General features: G+C 36.7%; 1 pseudogene; it reads left to right on the top strand.

Moving 5' to 3' along the window:
* Window positions 1-14,895: 14,895 nt before the first annotated feature.
* On the top strand, window positions 14,896-15,019 carry LOC120362478 (U2 spliceosomal RNA; annotated as a pseudogene).
* The last annotated feature ends 712 nt before the right edge of the window (window positions 15,020-15,731 follow it).

The following is a 15,731-nucleotide window of genomic DNA, read 5'->3' as shown; positions in this document are numbered from 1 at the left end:
TTGAACTCCTGACCTTGGGTTATCCTCCCATCTCGGCCTCCCAAAATGCTAGGATTACAGGTATGAGCCACTGAGCCTGGCCTGTAAAAAATGGCAGAATCATTAACGTGTTTGCCCAGTACACTGGAGGGCATTGAATAAATATGATTTCCTTCTCCACACACCACTTCATCATCCTATAATACCAACTTCATTAGGAACAGGTCAGCGGGGTGTGGTGGCTCATGTCTGTAATCTCAGCACTCTAGGAGGCTAAGGCGGGCAGATTACCTGAGATCAAGAGTTCGAGACCAGCCTGACCAACATGGTGAAACTCCATCTCTACTAAATACAAAAAATTAGCCAGGTGCCTATAATCTCAGCTACTTGGGAGGCTGAGGCAGGAGAATTGTTTGAACTGGGGAGGTAGAAGTTGCAGTGAGCCGAGATTGCACCATTGCACTCCAGCCTGGGCAACAAGAGTGAAACTCCTTTTCAAAAAAAATAAATAAATAAAAGAAAAAAATAAAGCAGAAAACAAAGTTATTCAAAGCCCAAAGATTTCTGAGAAGGAAGGGGGTAAGCTGTAGGGATAAATAGAAAGAAAGAAGGGAAGTGATATCTGCCATTACTCTTTACTACCCTGGAAAACCAGTGAAAGAAGAAACTGTGAATCAATTATAAGTTGAAATGTTATTGGAGCTGACTTTTCAATAACTTATGAGTTGAAATATTATTGGGATTGACTTCTGTATAACTAAAAAGATTGAAAAGTTGAGGAATTGGTGTTCAGAGATATTAACAATACCAGCTACTCAGCAGGAATGATATTTGACAGAGCAGAGTTGGGAATATTTATTGGAAAAACAAAATCCGTTCATGTTAACACTTCAGTGAGTTCATGCATACACATACTTGCATACAAATTATAAACAAAAGTGTGTACTTTCTTGCCTTTATGTCTTTGTATATTCAATTCCTGTTACCTAGCAAACTTCTTCCATCTACTCCTGAATTTTCCAGTCATCTTAAAAACCCAACTCACATTCCATGTTATCCTGTGAAGTCGTTCCTATTTTAGGTACAGTTCTCTTCTTTTTTCTCTCATGGAATTTTTCAGGCATTTGTTATTAATTACTTGTTTACATTTTTCTCCCTAAGACAGCTTCTTGACAGAGATGCATCATTTATTATTGCATCCCTACTATACAGAACCTGGAATATAGAAGGCATGTATGTAATAAAATGCTGTTGACTTGAGCGATTAGTTAATTTAATACAGTATATATAAGTATCTTTTTAAAAATTTTAAAACAATATTTAGCAATGGCAGTATTGATCACTTGAGTTCAAAATTCCTCCTTTTGGTTAGGCATGGTGGTTCACGCCTGTAATCTCTGCACTTTGGGAGGCTGAGGAGGGCAGATCATTTGAGGCCAGCAGTTTAAGATCAGCCTGGCCAACATGGTGAAACCCTGTCTCTCCTGAAATACAAAAATTAGTGAGGTATGGTGGCGCACACCTGTAATCCCAGCTACTCAGGATTCTCAGGCAGGAGAATCATTTGAACCCAGGAGGCAGAGGTTGCAGTGAGCTGAGGTTGTGCCACTGCACTCCAGTCTGGGCAACAGAGCAAGACTCCATGTCAAAACATGCCTACTTTTAAGGAAACTTTTATTTGATTCAGCTCTGAAATTGAGTTTGGGATTTGACAGATTAGGTCAATTCCCTTATTAGTTTATTGCTGTGGCTTCTTCTCTCAGTATCTGATCTTTTTTTCTATCTCTAATACTGAATAAAAATTAATTTTTATGGATATTAGGAGGATTAAGTGATGTAATCATTAATTTGCTTGCATAGTACTTGGAGAGCACTGAATAAATATTTTCTTCTTCACACACTACTCTAGCTTCCTAAAACATCATCACATTTATTATTTTACAAACATCCTCAAATGTGATGCACATAAATGAGAAAACAGGGCCAAGCGTGGTGGCTCACGCCTGTAATCCCGGCACTGTGGGAGGCTGAGGCAGGTGGATCACGAGGTCAAGAGATCAAGGCCATCCTGGTCAACATGGTGAAACCCCGTCTCTACTAAAAATACAAAAAATTAGCTGGGCATGGTGGAGCGTGCCTGTAATCCCAGCTACTCGGGAGGCTGAGGCAGGAGAATTGCCTGAACCCAGGAGGCGGAGGTTGCGGTGAGCCAAGATCGCGCCATTGCACTCCAGCCTGGGTAACAAGAGAGAAACTCCGTCTCAAAAAAAAAAAAAAGAGAAAACAATGGAAAATATCTAGCCCTATACTTAGCATAAAGTAAGTTCTAAATATGCAGAATTTTTTTTCCTTCTTGTTGATTAGTATAGCACTTCCTTTTATTTTGCAGTAATGGCCAATAGTGAGAAAATAAGGGCTAGGGAGGGCTGGAAAGCAATGAGAATAAAATATATGAAAATGGGAAAAACTAGCCCACCAGTTGCCACTCAACTGTTATATAATATATGTCAACCATTCTACTGGGTGCTCTGCATAGTTTTTTAAAAATCCATGACACAAACAAAGTCAATCAAATCTGGACTCAAATTGTTGCTCTACAACTTGAAAATTGTATCATTGTGGAAAAGTTACTTAGTGACTTTATATCTCTGTTTCTCATCACTAAAATAATAATCCACAAATTGTCAGGATTGCTTTAAGGATTTAGGTCCTCACTGTATAAAGTGCCTACCATCTAACATGACCTCGGTGCACAGGAGTTATTGCAGTTATTTAACTCACACACTGTCACACATGTAGTCAGTGGTGATACTGACATCTACTGTCCATGCACATTGGGTTTTACTTGCCACCCTTGTTCCTCCAAGAAATTCTTCACACCTAGCTAATCCGTAAAACATTAACCAGTTACTGTGGCATACTTGGAAGGTATAACTAAGGTTATGGACCTTAACATACAGAAATGTTCCTGGATTACCCAGGTGTGCCATATAGCATCAATTGAGCCCTTTAAAGCTGAGAAATTTCTCCAGAAAGCATCAGGAGAGAGATGCAACAGAAGAGGAAGGTAGAATAGAGATAATGCAGAAGGGGATGTAGAAGCAATAAAAGACTCAAACTTCCATTGCTGATGTTAAAGATGGAGGAAGGAGGCCACAAACCAGGGAATGACGGCAGCCTCTAGAAGCTGAGAACCCCCAGGAAACCTCCAGTGAGTTAAGGGAGACCTCAATCCTGTAACTCCATGGAACTATGCTTCCAACAATCCAAGAGAGCTTGAAAGGAGATTCATCCCTAGAGCCTCCAGAAAAGAATGCACCTTGCCAACACCTTGAATTTGACCTTGAAGAACTCAGATCAGAGAAATAGCTGAGCCACACTGCACCTGGACTTCTGCACTACAGAGCTGTGAAATGAAAATGGGAATTGTATGAAACTGCTAAATTGTAGCAGCAATGTTTAATAGCAGTTATAGCAAATGAATATGCCCAATATGGAGAAGATTTAAAAGATTATTAAGAACAGGAAGCATTTGAATCCACTAAAAATGCAGGAGTAATATTTGTCTAATTCTTAGTGTACCTGTTTTCCTTGTATAGTTAATGTTTTCAAAATGATGTGCAAATCACCCTCTTGATGTTACTAATAACAATAAGGTCTAAAAATGTAACCATATGGCACCATTTCTTAATTTTCATCAGAGTGAACTAATACAGCAAAAGAAATCTCTCTAAATAGGTCTGTTGTTACATTTAATTTATAATACGATTTGATATACCAGCAGATAAATCTTATAACATCCCAGGGTTTTCAAGAAACAGAAAGGAATTTTACAGCCATATTTGATGGACACATTCAGTCACATTATTAGGAAGCAGATTTTGGTATCTGCAAACAACAGGCACAGATATTCTTATGTGTACTGAACAGGAAAAATTAACACAAATGTTCCTGACAGCTGAGACTGAGCTATTAAAAACTGTGGGAATGCTCTCAGCAGAGACGCTACCAAAATAGAAAGCAATCTTTAATTGAAGAATGACAACTTGTAAGAAGTCTCTCTGTTTCCCAGCCCCCCTCCTGTGGTCCAATTTTCATTTTGTACTGTACATAGCAATTATTTTATCTCTGATCTTCCTAAACATTGATGTTAAATAAATATTCTATAGGACTTATTGATGGTTTGCTGCCATTTTGTTTGGAAAAAATTTTTCAATGATGTTCTTATTCATCAAGCCACCAAAAAGAGGCTTTTTAACTATCACCCCCAAATTATCAAAAAATTCAAGTCAGGAAACTAAAGGTACCAAGTCTCTGACCTAAACTGACATTCCTGGAGGCAGTTCAGATATGAAAGTGGAATATGTCTAGCTCTCACTCGTTCATCATTCCAACAAATGATTATTGAGTAGCTACTATATTTTTGAAATTGTATTAGGCACTGAGAACACAAGTGTGAACATAGTAGACACAGTTCTTTCACCCTACAGGGGATGATATGTGATGAGACAATTGTAATAAGAATTAAAAAGAGGTACATGAAGTCAAGACAGAAGCCATGGGGGAATACAGGTTGAGTCTACAATTAAAGAAAGAATCAAAATAAAGATGAATTCCAAAGAGCTGGACAGAGGGAAAAACCTGTGGGAAAGTAAAGACCCTAACAATAGGTGGTGCAAGAAGCTTAGCAAGGAGTTTCCTGGTGGGAGTCCCAGAGGTTCTATAATTTCTGCTTAAGAGCGTGTTATAAAGTGCGTTAGACCTCTCATCTGGGTGAAGACCTCTCATCTTACTGGCATAAGAATGTGTAGAGAAATATCAGTACAGCCTGAAAGAGATCATTGCAAATGGCTAAGTGAAGAGAGGTTATTCTCAAATCAATTCAATTCACTTTTTAGGAGTAATACTGGGTGACATCAGAAAAGATACCTTTCCTATCTCTCCACGCCCAATGGGGCCACTGAAAACAGGCTGTGAAAAATTTTTTGTCCTCAAATGCTTCCTTTACTTCTTCTCCTTCAGAAAGCCAGTGTTGAATATCCCTAATCATAAAGAAAATGCTCCAAAAAGGAGGGTCCTAAGCCATGTTTAGCTTATACTAGCAGGGTTTAGTTGAGAGTAATTTGAGAATATAGCCTCAATTCAGGAAAACAGAAGCTGAGGCAATGAGATGTTAGGTTGGAAGGGAAGAACTGAATGAATACATTATTATTATTATTATTATTATTATTATTATTATTAAAACAGAGTTTCACTCCTGTTACCCAGGCTGGAGTGCAATGGCGCAATCTCTGCTCACTGCAACCTCTGTCTTCTCGGTTCAAGCGATTCTCCTGCCTTAGTCTCCCAAGTAGCTGGAACTGCAGGCACACACCACTACACCCAGCTAATCTGTTGTATTTTTAGTAGAGATAGGGTTTCACCATGTTGACCAGGCTGGTCTCGAACTCCTGACCTCAGGTGATCCACCTGCCTCAGCCTCCCAAACTGTTGGGATTACAGGTGTGAGCCACCATGCCCGGCCAGATGAAAACATTCTTAATCTTCTTCCCAATTCTTCCTAGGTTAACCATAACATCAGTGAAGGATAGAATGTGTGAGGGTCACATTCACTAGTAATAAAGCAAGGAACCACTTACATCAGAAACCACCCACCACCTCTCCTCATGGGAATGCAGTGAAGCAAGTGTAACTACCATCCAACACATCTAATTGCAGCATTTCTGCGTCCACCAAAGAAGGAGATTTTGCTGTGAATTGAGCCTGTGGAAGAAAGTGGTGGGGATTCTTTGCAACTATTTTTAGACTTAGAGCAAATTTCCTGTAGCTAAAGATGACAATCTAAATGTAATTTAGAAGGTCTCCAAGAATAGCCTCGGTTCAATGATTGACTAGGGGGACTTACAGAACTCAGAAAGCCATTATATTCACAAATGGTTTATCACAGTGAAAGGATACAGGTTAAAATCGACAAAGAGGAGAGTTGCCTAGTGTAGTGTCTAGGAGAGACCAAGTGTGGTGCTTGGTGGTGTTTCCACTTGTTCTTTCCCAGTGAAGTCATGCTGAAGCCATCCTCACAGTGCTAACAAGAATTCTGCACAGAAGTATAGGTATAATTAAGCATTAATCAGGCTGCACTTTGACCCACTTCCTTGTAACCAAAAGTCACTAGATAACATTTGCATCCCTACTTTTCCAATAGATAAGATTTCTGATATTAGAATCATAAGACTTTTGTTTAAGAATTTCTTAAGATGTTTTTCAGATCCTGAATTCCAACAAAACAGCTGAAGCCAACCAGTTTAAAGACCTCCACAGAGGAACAGAATGTGAGTAAGAATACAGTTTCTTCTGCTCTCTGTCCTATGACTTTACCCTTACTCTTTACACTTCAGCCCACTACAAAACCTTTAAAACGTCTAGCCCCAAACTCTTCATGGAGATGGATTTGAGATTTTCTCCCATCCCCTCATTCAGCAGTCCTACAATTAAACCCCTTTCTCTGATGCAACCCGGTGTCTCAGTGTATTGACTTGCAGAGTATTGAGCAATGCACCTATTATGGTTACAATGTAGATAGGAATGATTTCTCTTAACAGTACTGTGTGACAGCATGCATGGAGTGTTGCCAAACAGGGAAACTCACCCAAATCTTGGTGTTCAGAGCTTTATTATGGGTTGGCCACATAACCATTGCTGACCACTTGCCTGGCTGACCTGATTCCAGCCCTCAAGTAACAAGTTGATACTACACAGCCCAAGTTCTGCACCGTAAGTCATCGAGTATCTGGAATGGCCCAACGTCCCCTGGTAAACAAAGACCCTTTTATCAAGCAGGACATTCCAAGGGCTTAAATGTTATATCCGAGAAGCTAGTTAAAGGCCAAATGATTCTCTGGGCAAGGTTAATTTTTTACTGCACACTGAGCAGGTGAATTCCCTGCATTCACAAACTCTGTAATCCTTTTCTTTAATTTTAATAAACTTAAGCTTGTTTATAGCATTAAGCAACTTAAGGAGTCTTCAAGCTTTAAGCATGTTTAAAAAACATTCTGTTACTTTTAATCTCAATTAAAATGTAGTTGACACATTTTATTCTAAATGTAAAAGTATCACATGGCTTTCCAAAGAGTTTCACAAATTCATAGGGCTGAGATCTGTTCATAAACCACACAGGCTTTATTCTGGCCAGATTGTGATAGGCCCAGTCTTTGGTCACATTTTCTAAGTGACAAATGCCTTCAAATTGTTTATGATAAACCAGTAGGCCAAAGGAAAAGCTGGAAAGGGGTGGTGAAGGCTCTGCTGAACGCCTTGTTAAAGGGAAGCTACTACAGAGTGAACTATACACGTCTTCCAAAATCATAATGTTGTTGGTCAAGCAGAACATAGAAACAGCAGTTTCAGCCCAACTTTACATGTATCAAAATCAAGAAAGAGTGTTTGCCTTATAAGTTAGACTCAGAGGGAAAAACAGAGCTATAAACATTAGCAGGCTTAGTACATATCTATATTATTAAGCTCTTCAAGAAACTGAAAAAATGACTAGTGATTATATTTTTAAATCAAATCAAAGGGAGCCCTCAAGTTTAGGACAAACTGTTGCTTAAATGCCTGTCTTCTCAGCCACCGCCCCCATACATATGCTGAACACATTATACCATCAACAGAGAATTTTAAAATATAAAAAGCTACATTGATTTTGTATAATGAACATCAAGAGGTCCAAATTAAAAATGGAACTTTCTTTTTAAAAAAGGGGCATGTCATTTTCAAGACATTTAGTTTTTTTAAAAAAAGATAAGCACAATACATATAATTTCCCCAAAATGGAAAATATGAAAAAAGTAAAAGTATTGAAGCCCGGATATTAAAACTCAGCAATTCTAATATCTACTAGGATATCAGAACAAAAATGTTTTTTATGAAAGACATTATTATGACCAGATCAAATTAATTCTCTTTCTTACCAAAATATTCGTAGATAGTAAGAAGTAACATAACTGACATGCTTTACCTCAGTCAGATTTTTTTTTTAACTATTGCCCATATAACTGTGCAATAACAATTTGAAAAATAGGGTTTTACTCATAAAACTGATTAATTGGGACAGAATGGCAGGGAGAATTACTCCAAACATAGGTTTCATCTTTTCTTACTTTTTAAAATTTGTATTTATTATACTTTAAGTTCTCGTGTACATGCGCAGAACGTGCAGGTTCGTTACATAGGTATACATGTGTCATGGTGGTTTGCTGCATCCATCACCCCATCAACTACATTAGGTATTTCTCCGAATGCTATTCCTTCCCTATCTCCCAACTCCCATCTATCCCTCCCCCAGCCCCCACCCTGACAGGCCCCAGTGTGTGACGTTTCCCTCCCCGTGCCCTGTGTTCTCATTGTTCAACACCCACTTGTGAGTAAGAATATGCGGTGTTTGGTTTTCTGTTCTTGTGTCAGTTTGCTGAGAATTATGGTTTCCGGCTTTACTCCAAACGTAGTTTTCTATAGTTGATTATTAACTTGAAATGGGGATTTTGAGTTGATCCTACTGGAATGTTTTCATTTTCATTTGGAAAAAGGAAAACTTGCTATGTTAACTGTGCTTTTCTGGCATACACTGTCAGTGGCCTGATCAATATCACATCCCCATGTCTTCCCAATTTATTGTGGAATGGTGTTATGCCCATTTTACAACTTCCCTTATAACTAATGGCAGCCATTTAACCTGGTCCTCATGGCCAAGCAGATGTAAGGGGAGGTCTGAAAAGCTTCCCAGAATATGTTTCACATTCTTGGTAAAAATGAATAATATGCCTGGTATCACCCATCTTTGCCCATTCTTCCTTCTTTGAACACTAAAATGATTCCTGGAGTTGCTGCAGCCATCTTGAGAATATAATGTGATAAGAATGAAAATGCAAACAGAGATGATAAAACACAATTTGGTAAGGCTGGTGTCTTGTATGATTTGTATTAGTGAGGCTATTTATTAGTTGAATATGCTGCTGTAACCAACAACCTCAAAACCCCAGTGGACAATGAAGGCTGTGTTCCATTAAACTGTCATGTGATATATCACCAATCACCATGGCAAGGGGAAGGGAACTTGGCAGAAACACTGACTCTTAAAGGCTTCTGCCTAGAAATGCCACACATACTCACATTCCATTACCCAATGCAACTTACATTGTTGTACCTAACTTTAAGGAGGAAAGAAGCATAAATCTACCATATATAATTGTACTATTCTATCATTCTTCCAAGAAGGAAGAAAGCCAAAACACTGATTAACAGCTTTGGTGAACAATTCAACTTTATCTTATGAGAAAAAAAAAAAAACTCCTATATGTTTAGCCACTTAAGAGTTAACTTTTCTATCACTTCTAACCAAATTGTTCTTAGCCAACAAAGTGGAATTATTCTAAAACTGCATATATAAAATTACATAGAGAAAAAGGATTATAGTTCTACTCAGCAATATTTAGAATTATCTTTTAATTTTACAATTGGTCTTCCAAATGCTCCCTCCTTAAGGATAACAGATTCAGTGCAAGATTCGTAAATTGATTTATTTTGACCCTAGGTTGGAAAGCAAAGCAGAAACCAAAGGACCTTGGACTGAAGCTCTGTGCCGCAAAAAAAAAAAAAAAACCCTGCAAATCAACTCTCCTGGGAAGACCAGCAACCAATAATTAATTTAATCACTACAGTTGGAAAAGGCTATTACTGTGTCACTCTCTTTCAAGACATATTTTGGTTACTAAGAATAATATTACCAGTTTAGAGTATAAAATGTGTCAAAAATGTGCTAAGCATTTCATATACAATTAAGTTACTTAAACTTCACAAGGATCCTATGGATTATACACTGTTATTCACATTAAATATATGAAGAAATTGAGATTTATTACGACTATGAAATTTATTCAAGGTCACTGGGCTAATGAATAGTACATTCATGATTGAATAGCAAATCTAACTAAACAGCTCAAGCACCTGTGAGGGGCTGTCCTAGTTCTACGTGCTGAAAAAATTTTCAAAGTCACCAATGCCCTTTTTGAAGCACTGAATCTTCCTTGCACTGTCTCAAACTCATATTTTAATTCAGCCTTTAAATTATTGTTTCTCACTCCAATTTCTGTACTCATAAACCTATACTATACTATCTCTCTTGTACTTACTGAAATAAAATGAATTTCACAGTGAAAAACATCTAAGCTCTTCACTGGAAGAGCAGGGAAGGATCTGAAAGACAGAGTAAGTCACAAGTTGAACATAAGTGAACAACAGAGGGATGTCATCTTAAGACTTAGATGTAGAGCATTAAAAAATATTCAGGCAAAGAACAATAGTTAAGAAAAACCACTGCTCTGCATGCTGGTTAGCCCTCTTATTCTATCACTTACTGAAACACCCTTGTAGACCTGCATTCATTCATCCATCTTATAACATTTATTATCAATTATGTTTTTAGTAATTATAATATGTGAGGTGCACTGTCTACAAAAATATGAAGATGTGGTACCCTCCCTTGAGAAGTTATATTCTGTAAAAAAAAAATTACATTTAAATGGTGATATTTATTATAAAGGCAGTATCTTCAATGGCACTTGGATGGGGGTAGGAGAGGTTCAAGTCCCAGGGAAATTCTTATACTGGCCAGGGGTATTTTTATGAAATGCAAATCATATTATATTTCTTCTCTTCTTAAATCTCTTCAATGATATTTCAATAAAATTTTACTAAAATCCAAACTTTTTGCCTTAACCTAAAGGTATTTACAAATTTTGGTCCTACCTATATTTCTTCCTCTCTTCACTCTCTCTTCTATTCACTAGACTTTAACCACATAGCCTTCTTCCTCCCTTTAGAACATGCAAAACTGATTTGCAGCTCTAGATTTTTGCTCTTTTATTATCTTCGCCTGCAGCATGCTGTCCCTAGATTCTTGCATAGGTTTTTTACATTCATCCTTTAAACTTCAGGTCAAATGTCATTTCCAGGGAGAGGATTGCACTCAGACCTTCCCCTACTCTACTTATCTTATTGCCTTGCTTTATTATCTTTATTACCCTTACCACTAACTGAAATCATCCCTTTTATATGTTTACATGTTTGTTATTTGCCCCTCCCAACTCAAATACAACCTGAATGAGTCCTGGAAACTTCTCTGCATCCCCAATGTCTAAAAGGTTACCTAATTTACACTCCCACCAACAGTGTAAAAGTGTTCCTGTTTCTCCACATCCTCTCCAGCATCTGTTGTCTCCAGATTTTTTAATGATCGCCATTCTAAGTGGCGTGAGATGGTATCTCAATGTAGTTTTGATTTGCATTTCTCTAATGACCAGCGATGATGAGCATTTTTTCATATGTTTGTTGGCCTCATGTATGTCTTCTTTTGCAAAGTGTCTGCTCATATCCTTTGCCCACTTTTGAATGGGCTTGTTTGCTTTTTTTCTTGTAAATCTGTTTTAGTTATTTGTAAATTCTGGATATCAGCCCTTTGTCAGATGGGTAAACTGCAAAAATTTTTCCCATTTTGTTAGTTGCCAATTCACTCTAATGACTATTTCTTTTGCCGGGTAGAAGTTGTGGGGGGAGAAATGCCAGATATAGGTGAAGGGGAGGAAGGCAGCAAATCACACTGCCATGTGTGTACCTATGCAACAATCTTGCATGTTCTTCACATGTACCCCAAAACCTAAAATGCAATAAAAATAAATAATTTTAAAAAGGTTACTTGATACATAATCTTGTTCAACAAACTTTTATTTAATAAATTAATAAGCAAGTTCGTTGCCTCCTTAATTTTGATCTGGGCATGAAAAAATAATGATGAAATATCAGATTGGACAGAAATTCAAGTCACATGATGTAAGAAGTATTTTTATGCCACACGATTTTGACAATTCTTGGGTATCACTTCAAATGCATTAGTTATCACATGATCTATAGGTTGTTGTTTGCCCCACTTCTAATTCCAGCCACTACTGTGGAAATCATTTTCATGCATGCTTTGGGCAGGAGCATTCTTGCAGGATGTTGACTTGCCCTGTCCCATATTTCTTACTTTCTGTGAATGACATTCTCTGATAATATGCTAGAGACACCTGTAGGATCACACGTGGCAATTATGCATGTACAACCCAGAAGGGCAGGACCCTTGAAACCCACAGAGCTACCCTTCACCAGGAAGGAAAAGGAACTGAAGGACCAATACTTCCTATTTTAGTCTGCAGCAAGGAGTTCAATACATTTGAGAATCTGAGAACCTAAGATTCCTCAAAAAGTTCCTGTTCCCTGGATCACTTCCCAAATAAGCCATGTACATGAAGATCTTTGCCTTAAGCTCTGCTTTCCAAAGACAACATGCCTAAAATAGCATGCTATTGCCTAAAATAGCCTGCCTAGGAGTCTAAATTGTTTTCTTCCTGTAAACAATTAGAAACTTTTGAAGACTTTTGAGCAGGAAAGTAACATAAGCATTTTTGCAGGTAAGAAAAGTCATTTTGATGATAGTGTGAAGGATGAATTACAGAAGTCAAGGCTGATGTTTTAACAACTAGTCAGAAGATAAACTCAGTAAACTAGGTAACAATGCGTGATTAAACTCCAATGATGAAATTGGATTTAGAGAAAATTGAGATTGCGAAATAAACGGGAAAAAACGTATAAGGACTATGAAGTAAAGTTAAGCGTTGGTAATCACATGGCCTGTAGGTTGTTGTTTGCTTCTGTCAGTGCACTATAGCACACTGAGTATACTACCCTTCAAAGGAGTAGTGACATGATGAAATTCAATCTGCTTTCCAACAAATTTCATAAAATTAGCCCACAGTTTTCTGGCATGCTTTAAACATAGATTTCATGAAGATAAACCGAGACCTCTAGGAAATTCTTTCAGGCTTGGGACTGAATAATAAAACGGTGTTTTTAGCAACTTTTATTTTCCCTGTTGAGTAATTTTTAATATGTTTACTTTTTAAGTGTCAATGTATTATATAAAAATATTACTTCCCAGTTTATTTCGCTTGTGGAGAAACTGGAGACTAACAGAGTGCCATGTTTTAAAAACACAACACTATATATGTGGCTGACACGTAAAAGGGTGACAGGCTCAAAGGGCCTAACTTTCAAATACAGTCCAATCAGTAAAGACATGATAAATGTACAAAGGAAGGCCATTATAATTGTGGTTTGGGTCACTGGGCAAGAGAATAAGAAAGATGACAGAAGAACATGGGCTCACAAGTAACTATTGCTCCTTAACTCTGACTGAGATCAATAAGTGATGTTCCTTCCATTTACCTACAGCAAGCATGAGTACATTTGAAATAAATGAAAGCCTCTTCTGCTTAATGTGACATAAAAAAAATATATTAAATAGAATTTTTAATGTGCATGAATGCTATTTCTTATTAAAAATTTCATTTCATTTTGGCAGGAACAGCCAAATCTCAAAATAATATTGAAAAGTCTGACAAGAAAACTCAATTATAAAATATGGAAAAATGTAAAAATATTTAGTGATGGATATAGCACAATATTAGCTGACCTTTACTTGCCTTGATTATATTGAATTAATAGCCTCTGTGGCGATGGTAATTACATAAAATGGCATAGTGAAAAGGCCACTGTGTTACATAAAATCTCTATGGAAATAGAAACCCACTAGTTTATCTTTTTTTAATGCTGTAAGGGTATTAATTTGTCACTGTAAACAACACACTGCCATTCAATGATCCCTGACTTTATTTTGTGGGTAAGTCTCTCTCTCTCCCAAGACATTTATTTTTCTGTTACCAACGCAAGTTAAGTTCCTCTGCTGAGCTCCTGACTCTTGATCTTTATGGATGGATAACCAATCCTGATCCACATACCAGGACCAAACATGAGCCAGCATGCTTTATATCTGGACCAGAGGTATGGAAACGATGGCTCTGGGCTAGATCTAATGTCTGTTCTTATAAAGTTTTATTGGAACAAAGCCATGCCTGTTGTTTGTGTATTGTCTATGGCTATTTTCACACACTGGCAGAGTTGAGTGGTTGTGACAGAGAGCATATGGCCCACAAAATTTAAAATATTTATCTTCTGGCCCTTTACAGAAAGTTTAAATACCCCTAATCTTCTCTAATCACTTGAAAATCAACATTGATCACCCTAAGATGTAATTAGCAAAGTAGCTACCAAGATGGGAGCAGGATTATAACAATATAAAAAAAATGCTCTTCCCTTTAATCCTAAGACTCTTTTTAAATTTTCCAATTTGAACATTGGTAAGAGATACCTATTCTTAAGAAGTACGCACTCAGAACCACCAAGGTCTAAAGCATCATTATGGGAAAATGGCTACCTTTATTCCCCTAAATGTTTTAATTTTTCTAATTTTCTGTACCTACTTTTCTGCTCATCCTTCTACCAGCAATATCATTTAGGATAGGGCATAGTATGAGAAAAAAAAAAGCAATTTCTTTGGATTATGGATTTTAAAACATATAGTTACTCATGAAAATTGGATAGTTCAACCTGTCAGAAGGAAACAGAGTTCCATAAAATCAACTATACCTCCTCTACAGAGAAAACACAATTAAATTACCAAGGAAGTAATTGCAAGTAGCTAAAGAATGGTAATAATTTTTGGAGAACAAATTTTAGAATCAACATTTGGAAGAAATTGTACATCCCGGTAGAGTTTTCTAGGAGAAACTAATCTTACTTACTCACTACAGTGATAGCTAGGAGAAAGAACAAAACTCACTTCCTACAGTGTGGGGGGTAAACTATCCAGTACCACAGTGAATTTAAACAGGATTGCTGTAGAACTGGGAATCTGCAGTTTTAACCAATTTTTGAGATTCTAAATGGGAATGGCCCTTGTACCATACTCTATAAAACACAATGTTAATAGTTTCTCAGCCTTTTGGCTAAGATCAAGTGTAGTATCTGCTCTTATCAGTTTAAAACACAGTGTTTATTTTCTCCACTGGTGTTATACCTTGCAATAATCATTTTAAAATGATAAATTAATATACATTTATGGTAAAAGAATAAAATTCCATTTTAAAAGCTTTGGTAAACTAAATAATTTTTTGTAAAGACATTTTAGATGACTAAGAAATCTTAACATCTTAGTAGGTTCTAAGATTGTAAATCTCTTCTGTCATGTCATTTGTCTATTAACTTCTTCCTTCTTTGAAAGAAATGTTTTATTTGAATGGAATTAAATTCATCAATTTATTTGCCTTGTGGGTTATGCTTTGAAAATGTAAGATGTTTTTCTTTTTTAGGTAGGAGACTTTTTCATGAATGGTTTTTGTTTTACCTTTCATAGGGAGGTTTAATTTAAATAGAGATAACCTTGTACTTAGTAAGAGTTAAGTTTTATTATTTTTCCATAGAGTTTGACAGTCTTATTTAGCTTTTTACAACAAAGCTATTTCCCATGGACTTATGGGTCATTCTTGAGTATGTCTGTATAGCTCCACAAATTACCTTTGTACAGAGGTCTGTCTCTGTTGTTCTCTAATTTTTTGGCATTGATCTGTTCTGTCCTTGAACTAATTTATGCTGCTTTTAGTACTCTCTTTATAATATTTTTATTTGCATATTATTTTTATTTCTTTGTATGTAATATATAATTTAAAAATTTATATTTTTATAATATTAAGTAATCCACCCAAGATCATGAAATGTCTTTCTACATATCCATTTTCATCATAAAGATTCTATGTTTTTGGTTA

The sequence above is a fragment of the Saimiri boliviensis genome, chromosome 15, assembly GCF_048565385.1.
Source record: "Saimiri boliviensis isolate mSaiBol1 chromosome 15, mSaiBol1.pri, whole genome shotgun sequence".
NCBI classification, from domain to species: Eukaryota; Metazoa; Chordata; class Mammalia; order Primates; family Cebidae; genus Saimiri; species Saimiri boliviensis.
This window is presented reverse-complemented; position numbering and strand designations above follow the sequence as displayed.